Source organism: Prinia subflava, chromosome 14 (genome assembly GCF_021018805.1).
Source record: "Prinia subflava isolate CZ2003 ecotype Zambia chromosome 14, Cam_Psub_1.2, whole genome shotgun sequence".
Taxonomy (NCBI): Eukaryota; Metazoa; Chordata; class Aves; order Passeriformes; family Cisticolidae; genus Prinia; species Prinia subflava.
The window spans coordinates 20038703-20054400 of NC_086260.1; the positions used below are offsets into that span (position 1 = coordinate 20038703).

The 15698-nt window shown below is 37.2% G+C and overlaps 1 protein-coding gene and 1 long non-coding RNA gene across 2 annotated transcripts in view; both read right to left on the reverse strand.

Annotated features, from left to right (window-relative positions):
* The window catches only part of ERC2 (ELKS/RAB6-interacting/CAST family member 2), a 302460-nt gene that overhangs the window by 223220 nt on the left and 63542 nt on the right, over positions 1–15698 (reverse strand). The gene's annotated exons all lie outside the window — the stretch shown is intronic.
* Positions 7243–11483, reverse strand: LOC134558077 (uncharacterized). Its single transcript, XR_010082277.1, has 3 exons — positions 7958–11483; positions 7632–7722; positions 7243–7452 (listed from the first exon to the last, which is right to left on the reverse strand). It is a non-coding gene; the product is annotated as an uncharacterized LOC134558077 (long non-coding RNA).

Genomic DNA, 15698 nt, shown 5'->3' on the forward strand with positions numbered 1-15698 from the left:
TACTGTGAGATAGGATGCTGCCAGCAGCACCAACACATAGTTCTTGTGGTATTTCTATAGGCTAGTTCATCTAAATAGAGGAAAGCAATTTTCCAATTGTTCTTCCCATACTTATACAGCTATAACCTCCTGATAGTTTCCTTAAACAAGCTGAAACCTAAGAGCTCTGTCCTAGAAAAACAAAAAGACAAAGGGTGATATCCTGTTTAGTGCTCTCTCCACCTTCCAACCTATGCACACACCCAGCAATACTTGTTTAGTGTCTGCTCTGCACCAGTGCTCCTCTTCAGCCTGATTGCAGACACAAAAACAATTTAAATTATTAAATTATAACTTAGTTCTCAAATGGCAGCAATATAGCCCTGCCAAAACCAGAGTCACACTTGACAATGTGAAGCCAGAAGTACTACATATTTCACACACTTGCTGCACAGAGCTTTTAAAGTTACTGAAGAATGTGTTAGCTGGTGTTAACATGCACAGAACTTCAAACATGCTGTTCACTTTTCTGGTAGGAATCCTTTTATAAACTTTACACTGATAAAACATCAATCACTGTAAGCAGCCTGAGCCAACCCAGGGGAGTGTTGGCCCACAGCCATGTTGCAGTAATACTTCAAATTGATTAGCACAGGACTTTTTAATTTTGAAAAGCATAGTTGTATCCACTAATGTCCATACTTACAAATGGATATACTGTTATTACCATTTCTAACCTACATTTACATGTCTCTTTTCTCTTCAAGTGGACTTGGTGAAATCACTAGCTAAAATAACTTACAGGTTTGATTTTCAGTTCCCTAATTCTCCAGGAAGTGCTTTCCTAAATATGGGTGGGTTTTACTTACATGCATTTAAAATTAGTGCTGGCTTAGGCTATTTAGTATTTAAACTTAATCAGCAAAGCCAGCAAATGCCAGCATTAATAAGACTTTAAATGTGTAAGTTCATTGGCTCTGTAGTGTAGCAAGTTTTTTAAAAATGCAAATAAAGTTTTGTGACAATATTTGTGGTGTCCGCCAGGGGCCTATATTGAGAGCAATACTATCCAAATCCTCAATAAGTGGGATTGAGCACAGCCTCAGCAAGCTTGCAGATGACACCAGGCTGAGCAATGCTGTTAGTATTACTGTGGGAGGGGGTGGGTGAGAGGGACAGTGCTGCAGGAATGTGCTCCTGGGAACCTTCAAGGGCAAGGGGCTGCACCCAGGAGGGGGCAGTGCCCAGTATCAGAACAGGCTGGATGATGAACGAGTGCAATGAGAGTAGCACTGCAGAAAAGGAGTTGGAGATACTCGATGAATAATTAGATATTTTGTAACAAAGATTACAGTTATCATATCATCATGTAACAGAAAGTCAAAGTTCTCAGTTAAGAAAATTATCTCCTCTAGATATTCAGCGACATGTCATCCCTACATTCCCCAGTGTTCTGTACAGTTCTTAGGTTATGTTAATGTATGGCAGAGAGGGACATGAGGGCAGGAACCTAAAGAGATAAGACACGGACAACTTTTCACACAATTTGAGTGATGTGCATGCTTTGGCAGGTGGGCATTTTAGTTTGTTTTTTAAAAAAAACAACTTGTAAATAGCATGCTTTTTTAACCTAAAGCTAAAATTTTATGCTTGTCAAAAGAGCTCACCACACCACAATCTCACTTAAAAAAGAAAGGAAGAAATTAGTTTGCATTAATTTAATGCAATAAAAAAATGCACCCTATTTTTGGGTCTGCCAGAAACTGAATTTAAGGCACCCATCAATTCAATGCAGCTCTGCCTATCAGTTGAGATTTGCCAACCAAGTCAGTCTTTCTCAAGAGAGAAGAGGTAGGGGGTAATGTCTAAACATTTGAGAATGCCGAACACTTATTTCACTCTGAAATTACAGGAATAAATTAAAATCAGAAAAATAGAGTTGATTGCATATGAGAATATTGGAGGGAAACAAACAACACCAATATCCATCCACTACAACAGCTTTGCTGCACAGACTGTGTTATACCACAGCTACAGAAAAGAACAGTTCAAGTCACATAGGAAACAACCTGCACAGGTAGTTAATTGAATATTTATCATTCTTTGAAGTTTGCCAAGCGTCTGTTAAAGTAAAGCTCATACATCAGCTCACAATAATTAAAAGAAAAAAAAAAAAACCACCCCCCCCAGGAATAAAATCCACTTAGCACCTTCTCCAATTCTTTTTCCATTGCCTGGGAAACTAAGTGTTGCCTGGTAACTCAAATCCATCTGTTCAAATTTCCTCTTCCAGTCTTCCATTTTTATCAGAACAGAAAAAACCCACCCCTGACCTGAAAAGAACCACAACATATTTTATCACTGCATGAAAGATACAACAGACCCTTATCTGTTTTTAAATTATGGCAGAGTGAAAAGTGTCTGATGTTGTCTCTTAAAAACAACACTTCCTATCACAAATAATTTTTTTTTAAGAATGGGAAAAGAAATTCTGCATCTGTACCCAAAATAAATGCTGAATGCATAGATACCATAAATATATCCAAATGCTTCGTTTTCTCCAGAAATGTAAATCAAAAGAATCTTGACTGAAATTACTGCTATTATCTGTTGCAATTAAAAACAGACCCCATAGGAGAATCTTCAAAAATTTGCAGATCCATGTAATGATTTTAGCACAGGTTAAGACTGGAAAACTGGCAAATGGAGAAAAACTGCATTTGACAGATACTAAATTCTGTACAGAAGACACCAAGCTACAAACTAAGTCATTCCAACAGCATTTGATCATCCATTAAATCTAGTCCTCATTTTAAAGCGGGAAGGAAGGTCAGAACTCAAATTCAATGCTTCAAACAGAGCTACCTCATCCACCCAGTCTAATGATTGTACAACCTCAGCAGTCCCACTCAAGAACTGTTTCTTCATCAGGACAATGAAAGACAATTCATGGGACACCTTATGTGCCAGAAGTAATCAGGATCCGCAGTTTCAGGAATCCACAGTGGTGCCTCTTTCCAAGATCAGGAAAACACATGCAGCGCTCCCTTTCAGCTGAACAGCCTTGAGCAGAACAGGGATACACTGCACTGCTCTGCAGGGGAGTATTAATGGCAATATATTCCTTTTATTTATACAAGTTGGATGAACAAGTCTAACTCATTATTTAGAAAATACTTCTGAACTAGATAAATTATTTTTATGCCATTTTGATTCAATTAGCATGTGATCCCCATGACAGGCTGTTGTACTTGAGGGGGAGGTGAATTTTCCAGGAAGTTGTGGGCAAACCAATCAATGGTCAGGTTTTATGTTGGCACTTGGAGTAGCCACTGGGAGGTTTGGACACGCCTCTGAGAACACAAGGGGTTAAAAGCAAGGACTCCCAGAAGGTCTGCCTCTGTTGGGTTCCAGTTTCAGCAGGGAAACATCTTCTCCTCCTCCCCTGCCCAGTTTACTAGGCTAGGTAGGGGAGGAGAACCATGCAGCCGGGCTGAGGTAAGCCGATGCCCGAGGAGGGGAGGAAGAGAGTGAACAGGAATGGAGCTGAGCTGGCCCCATCCAGGATAGAGGGGTAAAAAACTGTGAAAGTTGTTCGTCCCTGTCCCCCCCCAAGGAGAGACTGCTGCTTCAGAGTTTTGAACATTGGCAGCAGCCAGCAGCGAAGAAAGAGCAGGGGGAGGAGAGAGGAGAAGTTCCTGGCTGTGTAAAGAGGTGCCGAGTCTGGGACCCTGCCAGGAGCCAGGAACTGTTAACCCTTTCTTGGCAGAAGGAAACTTTTTCCCAGACATTGATTCTCATGGCTAGTAGTTTCAAAAGAAAAAGAGAAAACAGCCTGGGACCAAGATGATTAAAGAAGATGAACCCCAGATGAGAAGAGAGATGAACAAGAGTAGCTTTTGAGCTAGACTTTTCTTGCATAATGTTAGCCATAGACTGAACTCAAGTCTCTTTTGAACATAAACTGCATTTGGGTGGATGCAGCTGCCTCTGCTTTTGATACAGTGACTGGCACTTTAAGAGTGGAGCAAACAGAGAAGAAAAAAAGAGAGTGTAGTAGCGCCCTCTGCCTTCAGAGAAGATCTGTTCTTGGAACCCTTGGCCCCAGGGGAAAGATGGAGAGAGCTCAGCATGCAAGCATCCTTAAAAGAGCCCTGTATGCAGCTTCGGCCCATGGACAGTGGTGAGAGCACTGGACATAGAGAAGAGAGTGTCACCACTGCAGACTTCTCTGGGCGGTGCCACGGGGGACATAGAAACACACAAAGAGTAGACCTGTGTTTTCTGAGAAGCAGTCTGTGGTGCGAGAGAGACTCCTCTCTCCCTTGCTAAATTGAAGATTCGTTTTTTTGAGTAGTGATTGTTTGATTTAAAACCCAAGGTTTTAGTCTATAGAGAGTAACGTGTAAGGGGTAGAAATTGGGAGAAGAGATGAAATGTTCTGGGAAGTTTTCATTTCTGTTTTTGTGTGTGTTTAAAGTTTTCCTTTCTATTTCTGTTCTTATGTAATGTAATAAAGTTTTGTTCTCTGTTTTCAAGTTTTAGGCCTGCTCTGCTCTGTTCTTGACCACATCTCACAGTAGCTCATTAAGAAAAACATACACTCATGGGTGCATTAACATCTGGCCAGGGCTAACCTATGACACAGGCAAAAGTCAGTTATCTCATTGCTAAGCAGAGATACGTAGAAACAGAAACACCAACATGCTAAATGACTCTTGTTAAAGTCATTTCAGTCAATAAGCCATTTCTTCAAGGTTTGTCTTACACAAAATATGTTCTGTAGTGCAACTAAAATTCCACTTCAGAACACTTTTTGCCCCCACAAATGCCAAAAACATAAAATACCAACCATGTAAATGAGAAAATATACAAAATAATATAAGCAAAATGACCAGTAAAACTGTTGGTTTACTTCTCCATTCCAACTACATGAAAAAGATTTGTTTTATATAACTGTGTAACTACCTTCAGTTTGATAAGGAAATTAGCAACAGCACAAGTTGGCAGAAGAATCCAGGGTTACTATGGTGATTTGATTTGTAGAGTTTCACTTATAAAGAGCAATTCTCTTCGGAAAACACAGTATGTTGCTAAAGAATCCTTAGCCATAATGAGAAAAGCAAATCTGAAAAATTCTTAATCTCTATTTAGCACTAATAAATGCATTAACACTTCACAGTCTATATACTGTTGACAAAATTTGCATAATGAAAACTTGTAGGTAAGTGGATACCCAAGTAATTCTTTTCAGATTATTCTATGACCTAGAATTCAGAATAGAAAACAGAAAACTTTAGTTTGTGTGCTGACATGTGGACTGTGATATGCATAAAAAACGAGAACTAACCTTTTCCTGACTTTTACTTACAAGTTTCAAAAAACATCTCACAGACATAATAATGTAGCTCTGAAATAGCTGAGCGAAAAGCGCTAAATAAGTGAAAACTACAAAATTTCATTCACTAGTTCCTTGCCAAGTCTCCACCTTAAAGACTACTATATTTTAGGGGATGAAATCATTTTCTTTCATCATTTAGTCTTAAACCCAGTTATTAGAACATAAATATTAATGCTGTTAACTCCCTTATTACCAAGTTAAGAGAAAATTTCTATGCACTGAGGCTGCAATGAGCTATCACCCCTCACTTAAATATATTTGTGGTTCATCCATCCCTCAATTCTCACACTTCTGATACTTCTGTAAGGAGTTAGGCGTCTGTTAATGCTGACACTTCTCTTTAGGGATTCTGTAACTCTTACTGACTATTCGTTACTTTCCACTCTCCCTTCACACTACAGAGCAACAACTCTTAACCTCAGTACCACCTAAAATGTTTGATTTCACATTTATTTCATATTTCTTTCTTAAAATTCTTACAGGCTTATCCTATAAGATCCTACGGTCATTCCTAACAATTTTTTCAAGTATGGCAGTTTATTTTCTATGCCTTCCCAAACATCCCTGTGAGGAATTTGATCTAGGCCTTCTGTAAATCACCAGGGAGCTTGAATCTGTCACTGGTTTAAGCACACAGGACCCACAGAAGATGCCAAATCTTCAGTCTATATATAAATGCCTTTTGTACATGTTTCACAGTTTTAATTTGTTGCCTATGCTACATTTAGAGGCTCTCAGCAAGTACAAAATACACCAAATTGTCGCTAAATGACAAAAAAAAAAAAACCTGCTAAGTTACCCAATAAGTCTCTGAATTGGCAAATGTTCCTTTTTTCCAGATTTTTCTTTCCTGTATTTCCTTTAAATATAACAGTAGGCTGATAATAACCATTACCAAAGCTCTACTGACATCGGATAACAAAGCTGATAAACACAGACATTTTGGCACAAGGTAATTCAAAACACAGAGTTCAAAATAGTTAAAGGGTTAAAAATTATAAGAGGTAGGTGAACTGTACAGAGAAGAGAGAAACTGTGGAATAAGAACTGAAACCTAGTGAGTATAAAAAGTCAGCTAGTGGAAAATTGCCAACTACATAACTCTGTTGACATATTACAGAAACAATTTATTTCAGAGTTTACTTACTGCATTACTTCTTGCTTAAATACTACCTGGTTATTTACAGCTCTCTATGGACTCTCACAATAGAGTCAGGCAGATTTTCTAGGCCCCTATGTCTTACCACACAGCCTCCATTTTCAAAATCACTTCTTCACATATCACGCCAATTGATGGACTTATCCCACAAACGTCAAGAATTCTTGGCATCAACTCCTGCCTTAACAGCAATATCTTCAGGAACAGGCCCACAGTCAGTACCTCAGCATGATACAGGCTCCCTTTACAGGCATTACTCATTTTCTATTTAGATATTGCTCTGTGCCTTTTTTCAGAAGACTGGATTTCAGGGTGAACCTTGGCTCTCAGTAGGTTTCTGTGAACCAATGGATTGGCTATCTCCTTATTTACATCAGCACAAGTGTAATTCTAGTCAGTGACATCACCCAGCAAAGTCATTGCAGATTAAATCATGTGCAAGTCTGTTAAGTGAATATGAGGATCTTACTGTATTTAGAGGCAATAGAAAGGAAATGGATGTAACATTTTCATTTAGTAGCAAACATGCCAACATTAAAGCATCATTCTACATTAGATCTCTTATTTGCACTTGTCTCTTTCACTGTTCAAGTCCTCCACTCCCCATATTTCTGACAACACAGTTTGTTTTTTTTATTATTCTATGAAAAACCTAACGCCACAGTTTCTTTGCTATTGTAATAAAAACATACTTAAAAATAACTACATTTTATATACTTTTATTGTAAGTTCTTCATCTTATTGCATTTGGATGACAGCATTTTCTTTAGAACCGTTTACAACATAAGGACAATTTCATAGAAAAAAATGAATGCAATGTAATCCTTTTCGCAGGCTTCTTCTGATCCTCTTATTGTTGGTGCTTTCTGGGAGGCAAATGATGATACACAGCGTGAGCTCATCATAGGGTGATCTAAGAGAAAGAATGGTACAATAATGGTTTAATTTATTTTACAGAGCAATTAGGTGAAATGATTGTGATTCTGTACTCTACTTCATTAATATCTATCATGCAGCATTCTAAGAAGCAGCCACTATATAGGCCTCATATCAAACAGGCAGAAATACAAAGCCAAGGAACTGCATCATTACCTGCCTCAATTTAGTCTTTCAAGTTGGGATCATCAATTTCTTTTTCTGACCTTCCTCCTATGCAATGCGTTTCCTACCAGATGTTAAAAATCTGCAAGACAGGAAAAGGGAGAAAGAACCCTAAATTGATCTGTAGCTCATATCATTATCCAACCCCTTAAAACAAAAAGTAAACCAAAAATTAAAATATAACAATAAAGTAAATTTAATTGAAAAATTAGAAAACAAAAATATTCCCAGATACATGCACAAATTGTTAGCTCTGTGATCACAAACATAAAAACGAGCGTGACTGACAAATAATTCATTCACTGGAGCAAACTTACCACAGAAAGGCTGGTAGAACTTCTGTGGTTCACCGGGAAGAATGGGCCACCCTGAGGGGCCCCCTTTAGTTCTTCTGCTACACCCTGATGTTCTCCCCATCTGCAGATGTATGCATACAGAACAATCCCTACATACAGAACAAGTACCATTTTATGGTGTTCTTTTGAATTAATCAATGACTCATTCATGACATGAGAAATGGTCAAGTTAATGAGGATTTCCTTGCTCAGGAACCAGACCTGACATGGTTCTAAATTTCATTTGTTGGTTCTCTTTCCTATCTATAGGAAGAGGAACTAAAGAAGAGAAACTGAGTCTCAATATCTTTCTCTCTTTTCCTGAGCATAATAATGCTAACAAATTTCTATTAGAATAGCTTTTAAAAATAGTTCAATTATCACAGCTTATGTGGTTGTAAACAATTAGTTTGCAATCATGTATTCACAATAAACAATAGAGGTTAGAATTAAAGAATTTTTGCCACATTGCTGTTTTTGCTTATGCATTTCTCAGGAGATTGACTGTTGTGTTGGTTTGGGATGGGGTTTTTTTCAATAATTAAGATTCATATCAATTATTTTTACCTTAGATTACTCAACAGTCTTACTCATGAGGTAGGTCTTTCCTGATAGTCATAAGGGTTTCCCATACTTGCACACCAAATATTCTAGGCACAATGTTTAAACATGATCATGCTCAATTACCAGCATCTAAATACAGATGTTTATATCCGTATTTGGCAGTTAATCATTATTTACCTATACCCATCTGAATTGTGAAAGTTTACTTTAGCGGCAGATACCAGGTGAAGAAAAAGCGGACTCTACTTCTATTATTAGGTTAGATCTATAAGGTCATTAAATATGGATTGAGGTGACAGTAGACCAGAACTTTCAAGCCTGAATGAGAAGAGACCCAACTTACAACCCAAATTACACAATGAAGCTCATGGGCTTCTCTCACTATTCAAAAACCTGTGACTTCAGAATCTGAGACACTTTAAACCAAATGATCTGAATATTCTGACAGCTGGAAGGTAGGATATCTCCAAAGTCTCTCAGAGATTTAATTGTAATTTTTAAGTATAGGTACTCAGAATAAAATATTTATGTGAAAAATTCCTTTCAACAGTGGAAGGAACTGCAGGTGTCCATCACTTCCTTTCTGCACACATTCAGAATTGCCTCTAATACTGCCAGCACTAAGATACAAAGCGTTTGCTCAAAACTGAAAATATCTGAATTACAGAACATTCTTTGTCTTCCTCTTGGAACTCAGTTTAATGAGGATGCTCAGAGTGCGTTCTGCCCTTCCACACTTGTACTGACTACCTTCATTAGGGCTGGACATCCTAAAATATCCACTTGGGAAACAGAATATTGCCCTGAATGCAGAGCTTCTGTCAAACTGCTAGAAAGCTATTGAGTTTTCTTTCCAGTAATTCTGAAAAAATCACAAGGTTCTATGGAAAAAGCATTTACCATTTCAGTAGAGTTTGAGGGCTAGAAGTCTTATGGTATATTGAAGTATCGCAAAGAAAACTCTCCCCTCAGTTTTTGCAGATTTTAAGAGTTTTGCACATTTTTTTAAAGCATAAAAGCTGTATTTTCACATGAATACATATAAAGCTCACTGGGCTTCAGAGGTCCAGGCCCTGAACACATCTTGTGTGGGCTTTATTTTCTAAAATTTATTTCTCAAATTTTGCTCAGTGTCCCTCAACCATAAAGAAATTAAGATCATATCCTATTAAGTTCCAAATACCCTAAAATATCAGCAGAGACAAAGAAGTCAGGCAAATCTGGAAGAGGTACATCTTACTTCTACTTCTCAGACCACTTCTCTGGTGATATCATATGAAAACAAAGCATCTTGAACATTGTAACTTATGAAATTAGATTTTGTCAAGACTTTAAGCAAAATCATATTAAAAAGCATTGTTTAAAGGGTTTGTTCTCATTAGAAAAAAACTGCTGAGATTTTAATGCCAGTAATTTCCAACAGAAAACATTTAACAGAAAGCAGTCTGGGCACTTCTCAGGTTACAAGTGAATGTATTTTATACTTAAGCTTTTGCATTACCGTAACACATTATCTCATATAATTAGATTTTTCCAAAGCCTCTATAAAATGAGCTTTTCAAATGCTCTGGATTTTTGTTTAGGCAATAAACATGGTGTGCATGAACTAAACAATGCATTGTAGTAATAGGAATTATGAAAGAGCAACACTACAGCCTAATGGCCTATAGAAATTGTTCTGTAAAACCATCATTATCTCTAGCACAATTTGTCTTAAACATATTACAGACTTTTAATTTTGATCTTTATATCAAAAAGAAAGGGCACAGATGAAAAAACCCCATCCAATATAAGCCCCCAAAATATCCTCTGTACTAACTTCTTAGCTCCAAAGCTATTCTTCCGCTGCTACAATAATGTACACACAGTCTAAAAGTCAGTGAAGAACTTGTATTTTTCACATGCCACCCACCAAGATGCAGTATAAGACTTTTCTCAGTTACTTTCTGGTATTTTTGCCTCTCCTGTTTTCTTGCTATTCAGCAATGAACAGGTGGCCCACTAAAAAATAAATAAATAAATCATGGCCCATACTATAACAGTCCGTGAGCTACTAAAAAAATAGTTTAAAACCATCTTTTAATTCATTGCTATTTTATCTTAATGCTTAAAGTAAGACAGACTTTCTTTCACTAAAAAGTCAAAGATTTGCTTGCTCATTTAACCCCAACAGAGAAAGCAAACAAAAAAGTTAGACTTGATTTCTCAGTGCATTAAATTAGATGAGATTAACAGATTCATATATAAGCACACTGTATTTTGGCTCAGCTGTTATGGTACAATGACATCTAAAACAGCTTTTGACATGTGCTTTCAAGACAAAGCAATATATTGCTTGCAGTTATCACCTGTAGTGTTGACAATTTTGAAAAATTAATGACACCTCATTATTTTCACTCCTTCCTCCACAATCAGTCATTAATTCAGTTCCTTTTCAAGAAATCCCCAACCAGTTCGTGAAAAATCCCAAAGAACTTTGTTCTTTACAGGCCATTTCCTCCTTTTTTATCTTGCTGGTTTCCAGGTTAGGTGAGACTGTCCCAGAGTGTGACAACATCTAAAATCTCATGTCCTTCAGGAACTTGCCAGGAACAAGAAATACGAGTGTAATGAAATAATGACGTCCAGTTCTGTCAGCACATTGAACAATCCCAATACAAATTACTTTGTTCAGGTACCAGAGTGCATAAATCCTCTCTTAATAATTTGGTTTAACACAGCTGAGAATACAATGAAAACTTTTAAAGATATTTCCTTTTAATAGCAAGCTTTTGATAGGCTGTTCACTCAAGAAAGCATTGGAAAATCTATTTTCTGAAGTACATTTCCACAACTACCAGGTGTTCTGTAAGAGACTCCACAGTTACAAAATGCTGTGTGTATGTATCACCTCTCTTTCACAGGAAGTGTCAATTTTTAAATTTATTTTTACACCAGGAATCAGGATGTGTAGTGCTTCAAATCTTAAATGTTGGAAGGTACAGTTTAGACATCCAGAACTCTGAAGACATGCAAAAGACAGAATTAGTGCAAAATATAGACAGTACAATTTTATTTCTGAAAACAAAATAGGTGTTCTATAGAGAATTACATTCCTACACTCAAAACATTTTCTTCTTTCTAACATGTATATAAATTTTATTGTGTCACTAAAGAAAAGTTACTTTTGCATTTGGAAATGTTCATGATAGAAGTATTGGTATTATCACTGTCTCAGAATTATTAGAAAACACCTATGGATGCAATACACACAAGTTTGAATTTACACTGGAGGAAAAATAAAATACTTGTCTAAAAATATCTTTAAAAGAAAATTTGACTGTCTTTAGAATCCATCTTTTTCATGAGACATTTCACATAGTACTCCTATCATACAAGAGAACCAATACTAAATCATCCCCCAAAACATTTTTACAGATCCATTAATATCATAAATATCACTTTATATATGATGCTATATATGGTATATTACTCTACATAGAATACTATATTCCTGTAGCCAGGAAATTCACTTGGAAAAGGAAGATTCATAACCTGTACATTGACATGGATTTTGTGTATGCTGTTTGTATTTATCTAGACGCAGCTGTCACTCACAAGTAATTTTGAGGAGGCTGGAAAATAACTGAAGTCCAAGATGTGCAGCCAGGCAGGTGTGAGAGCCAGGCAGCCACACAAAGTTACTGCTGTGCTTCACACACCTGGAACAGAGCTAAAACAGCTGCCACTTACTCTGCACCTGCATCAGGGCTACACTCCCAGCATGGAAGAGGGAAGAGAAGGCATGACTGCTGCTGATCTTTGTGTCCCAAGTACAGATAAGAGTGGAGTAGGGTGTGAAGTTGAATATAGAAAGGGTCAAAACACCTCAAAGAAATCCAATGGACAGACAAGCTTGTAGACTTCGCTTTTTCCAAGTTGCTTGTCCTGGTGTTTACCTCTCAGTGAACCCCAAGCACTATTTAACACTTCAGGAAAGAAAAGTTCTGAATGTATTCAGAGACAGATACTTTACAGTAATTCAAAGGTATTCAGAGAGACAGTACAATTTTTAAGCTGTTCTTAGTCTAGGACTAACAGTTCGGGGAAGAAGGGCTCCAAAACTTCAAATAAAAAGGCTTTTCTGATCTCTAAAAGTACCGAGTAGTTTTCTCATTTTTTGAATGTGTCTCAAAAGGAATACAGGTTAGCATATAACCTGATTAAATGTGTAATTCTGAAACTTGCCTTGGGCAAAAATTTTGAGTACAGCTTCATCACAATGACCTGATGATAAGACACAGTAAATACCAAAGTGAGGCAAAAGTCTCACAGAAAAGTCTCAATTGTTTCAGCCTTATACTGGCTGATACTGTTATTGCTGAATTCCTCCTTCAAAGTGAAACGGAAAAGGGATGGTAGACAAAACTTCAACACATTAGATCTGGAGTATTCAACTCAGCTCTGAAAAAGGAGGGGAGGACATTCTCGCAGAAAGAGAATTCTTGAAGGTTTTTCATAAAGCCGCGAGTCACTGCAACCTCAAGTTGCAGCAGTCCAGTGAAAGACCAGAAACACTAATGACTGCCAAGTTTACAATACATAATTTTGACCTGGAGGAAACACAGTCAAATAAATTTAGCTGTCATAATAGCAAATGCAATTATTCAAATCATGTATAAAACCTATTACAATCTGAAAAAAGCTTTCTTCATAAATTCCATCATGCTGTAAATTGCCTAAATTTTGCTTTCCTGTAGTAAATAACTACCAAAAAAATTGCATAACTCCTACAGCTGGCAAACTAAATATATTAAGCTAGCTCTTTTGCTCGTCTTTCTAGGAGAGCTTCTGCTCAACATGTCAGTATTTTGTTAATAACTAGTAAGCATTTCACAAATATCACAATATCATAATGCACATACCAGTTCTAAACTGTGTTTGGAAGTATTTGTAATTGGACAGCCCACACTTCCCCTTATTTATGGAATTTGTCACTGTTATTCTGCCCAATGACTCTAGCAGGAAGGGATCATAGGCAATATTCAAATACATTTGACATTAGACCTAAAGCACCACGAAATTGAAGGAAAGATGCTTGTAAAGTTCAACCACCATACATTCATATACTGGGAATACTCACCCTGCTAATAATGTATTCATAAACTTGTTTCCAAAGAAATAAAAGGGAAATTTTTATGAAATGTTCCAGTTCTATTTTTTCTATCAGACACAAAAAACACTCAGGTTTTCTGGATGTTTAAACCAGTATTTTTTTAGACTTTCCTGAAAAGCAAGCCATTCAGAAAAAAAAGTTAATAAATTAAAGAAAAATTTTGTGCATGGCACCTAGCTTCCAGATACATGTGACAGAGACAAGAAACCCTTCCTGCTGAAGGACAGAGAGGAAAAAAATGATCAAAGTAGCCCCAACTTGGAATCCTTCCAGAAGCTCTATCTTACCATCCTGAAGCCCACTATTATTTTGATAAATTCTATTATCTGAGTTGGTGTTAAAATGAACTTTTTTCCTGGGGGTCTATGCTTGTCTGTTCCCAATCTCTTGCTAAGAATTCCTTTTTCTGGCCAATCTTCCTGTGACTTAATGATGCAGATGGGAAGTAAGCACTGCCAAGACCTCTGTAAACACTCATGATACTGTTAAGAGGCTGAAAGGTAACATTTTTTTGATAATGGTTTCTGAAACTTGTTATCAGCAGAAAATCTTTTCTCTGCCACATGTCCTCCTATGTGAAAATATGCCATCTGCAAGTTGAGAGCTGAAATTACTCTCTCCAGGCAGATCAGGAACAAGTGAGAACAAACTGATTGTTCTGACTCAAACATGCAGGTGTTCAGTCCACCAAGGCTCTGAAACAGACCAACATTTTTATTGGGATAACAATGCATTTGCTATTAAAACCCTTCCCCCTTTGCTACAATGGTACATTTTTAAATAGAATATAGATTTTGCTTCCTCTATGAGAAAGCTTTACAAGGGGAAAAAGTTGTTTGTGATGTGTATGTGTAAAGGCACTACAAAATCAGAAAAATTCTCCACCACAACTTTGTTCATCATTATGTTGCTCAAGCTATGGAAACCTGCACAGGCATCTTTCATGTGAGGTAAAAAAATAAAATAATTCAAAAAAGAAAAAGAAAATGATTGCTACGTCTTAGGGAATTATCAGAGTGGCAATTCCCCAAGGATACTGTAACTCTTCACCAAAACAGATATTTAATAGATGGCAGCAAAGACAACAATTGAGCAGATAGTATATTGGGTGTTCTCATCTATTTGACACCTGCACAATCACTTATGAAATAGCAAATAGCAACATGCTTAATTACTCATATTTAGGGACAGAAAAGTTCATCAGCAATGACATTGCCTATGATTCTTAAGATATAGCAGACGAGTGTGCTCTCTCTGTGGAAACACTGTTCTTTTAAATGGCAGCTTCTTCCTCCAGATATCGAAACAAGGAATGTTGGAGCCATGGGAGGGCCCAGTGTCTCACTGGTGCCCCAAGCTGACAGAGGCTGTGGTTTAATTCAGCACAGCTAAAAACTTGCTAACACCTGAAATGAGCACTGCTGGCTCCCCGATGTGCTTTCAGATGTGTTTTGGCAGTTGCAGTATCGGAGCAGATATGGTGAAACTCCAACCCATTCAAAGAGGAAAATGAAACCTTAGTTTGCTCTTTCACTTTTGTAAATCAAATTACAATCCTTGACTAACACATTGGGACCAAATTCCACTAACCTCTTCAGACTGCATTCCTGATTTTCTGTAGAAAGCTGGACACTATCCATTTCAGTCTCCTTGCTTTGGTTCTTAGACTTAGCTGCTCTAAACTGCATTCAGATCACAGATCAAAATAAAATCCGTGTGGAATTGTCTTTGCATTGACTACCATTGTAAAATGACCAATGAAATATAACAAATAGGGTGAGGTTGTCTATGAAAACAAGACTGAAACAAATCTCATTCAAGAGAGCCATCTAGTGCCTTCCTGCTCTACGTGAAGGATGCAAATCTTCAAGCTAGCTACTGGCTGACTTTTAGGAATTATTTAGGGCCTCGTATTTTTTCCCCTTACTTTCAAATACCTAGAAATCAATGCACTGTTTCTTACTCATCATCTGAAGACCAATGCTTTAGTTAATAAACCTTCCA